This window comes from Macaca nemestrina, chromosome 4 (assembly GCF_043159975.1).
Source record: "Macaca nemestrina isolate mMacNem1 chromosome 4, mMacNem.hap1, whole genome shotgun sequence".
In the NCBI taxonomy this organism is placed as follows: Eukaryota; Metazoa; Chordata; class Mammalia; order Primates; family Cercopithecidae; genus Macaca; species Macaca nemestrina.
In genome coordinates this window covers 148,495,117-148,497,269 of record NC_092128.1, presented here as the reverse complement: position 1 = coordinate 148,497,269, position 2,153 = coordinate 148,495,117, and the positions used below count along the sequence as shown (strand labels likewise).

Genomic DNA, 2,153 nt, shown 5'->3' with positions numbered 1-2,153 from the left:
GGAAGTGAGGAGCGCCTCTGCCGACCACTGGCCAACCGTCCCGGAAGTGAGGAGCGCCTCTGCCCGGCTGTCCACCATCCGGGAAGTGAGGAGCACAGTGAGGAGGCCTCTGCCCAGCCACCAACCTTCTGGGAAGTGAGGAAGCGTCTCTGCCCAGCTGCCAACCTTCCAGGAAGTGAGGAGCTCCTCTGCCCGGCCGCCAACCCGTCCGGGAAGTGAGGAGCGCCTCTCCCTGGCCGCCCAACTGACTGGGAAGTGAGGAGAGACTCTGCCCGGCTGCCAACCATCTGGGAAGCGATGAGGGCCTCTGCCCGGCGGCTGCCCAGTCTGGGAAGTGAGGAGCGCCTCTGCCCAGCTGCCCATCGTCTGGGAAGTGAGGAGCCCCTCTGCCCGGCTCCCACCCGGTCCGGGAAGTGAGGAGCACGTCTGTCCGGCTGCCACCCCGTCAGGGAAGTGAAGAGTGCCTCTGCCCAGCTGCCTACAGTTCGGGAAGTGAGGAGCGTTTCTGCCCAGCTACCAATCGTCTGGGAAGAGAGGAGCGCCTCTGCCCAGCTGCCAACCGTCCAGGAAGTGAGGAGCGCTTCTGCCCAGCTTTCAACCGTTCGGGAACAGAGGAGCGCCTCTGCCCAGCTGCCAACCATCCGGGAAGCGAGGAGCGCCTCTGCCCAGCTGCCCACAGTCCGGGAAGCGAGGAGCGCCTCTGCCCAGCTGCCAACCCATCTGGGAAATGATGAGCGCCTCTGCCCAGCCGCCGCCCTGTCTAGGAAGTGAGGAGCGCCTTTGCCCAGTTGCTGACAGTCCGGGAAGTGAGGAGCGCCTCTGCCCAGCTGCCCACAGTCCAGAAAGTGAGGAGCGCCTCTGCCCAGCTGCCAATCATCTGGGAAGTAAGGAGCGCCTCTGCCCGGCCGCCGCCCTGTCTGGGAAGTGAGGAGCGCCTCTGCCCAGCTGCCAACGGTCTGGGAAGTGAGGAGCGCCTCTCCCCGGCCGCCCAACTGACTGGGAAGTGAGGAGTGCCCCTGCCTGGCCGCCAACTGTCTGTCTGGGAAGCAAGGAGCACCTCTGCCTAGCCGCCGCCCTGTCTGGGAAGCGAGGAGCGCCTCTGCCCAGATGCCCACAGTCCGGGAAGTGAGGAGCTCCTCTGCCCGGCCGCCAACTCGTCCAGGAAGTGAGGAGCGCCTCTGCCCGGCCACCAACCATCCCGGAAGTGAGGAGCACCTCTGCCCTGCCGCCAACCTTCCGGGAAGTGAGGAGCATAGTGAGGAGTACTTCTGCCCAGTCACCAACTTTCTGGGAAGTGAGGAGCGCCTCTGCCCAGCCAACACTTTTGGGAAGTGAGGAGCGCCTCTGCCCAGCCAACACGTTTGGGAAGTGAGGAGCACCTCTGCCCAGCTGCCAACCATCTGGGAAATGAGGAGGCAGTGAGGAGCGCCTCTGCCCAGCTGCCAACCCTCCAGGAAGTTAGCGCCTTTGCCCAGCTGCCAACTGTCCGAGACGTGAGGAGTCCCTCTGCCTACCTGCCCACAGTCCCGTAAGTGAGGAGCGCCTCTCCCTGGCCGCCCAACTGACTGGGAAGTGAGGAGGCCCCTGCCTGGCCTCCAACCTTCTGGGAAGTGAGGAGCGACTCTGCCCGGCTGCCAACCATCTGGGAAGCGAGGAGTGCCTCTGCCTGGCTGCCAACCCGTCTGGGAAGTGAGGAGCACCTTTGCCCAGCCGCCGCCCCGTCTGGGATGTGAGGAGCGCCTCTGCCCAGCTGCCCAACTGACTGGGAAGTGAGGAGCGCCTCTGCTCGGCCGCCAACCGTCTGGGAAGTGATGAGGGCGTCTGCCCAGCCACTGCCCTGTCTGGGAAGCGAGGAGCACCTCTGCCTAGCCGCCGCCCTGTCTGGGAAGTGAGGAGCACCTCTGCCCAGCCACTGCCCTGTCTGGGAAGTGAGGAGTGCCTCTGCCCAGCTGCCCACAGTCCGGGAAGTGAGGAGGGCCTCTGTCCAGCTTCCAACCGTCCGCAAAGTGCGGAGCGCCTCTGTCCAGCTGCCCACAGTCCGGGAAGTGAGGAGCACATCTGCCCAGCTGCCAACCCAACCATCCGGAAAGTGAGGAGCGCCTCTGCCCAGCTGCCCATCGTCCGGGAAGTGAGGAGCGCCTCTGACCAGCTGC

The 2,153-nt window shown here is 65.4% G+C and overlaps 1 pseudogene; it reads right to left on the bottom strand.

Moving 5' to 3' along the window:
* Positions 1-594: 594 nt before the first annotated feature.
* LOC139362647 (uncharacterized) lies at positions 595-1,642 on the bottom strand (annotated as a pseudogene).
* Positions 1,643-2,153: the final 511 nt, after the last annotated feature.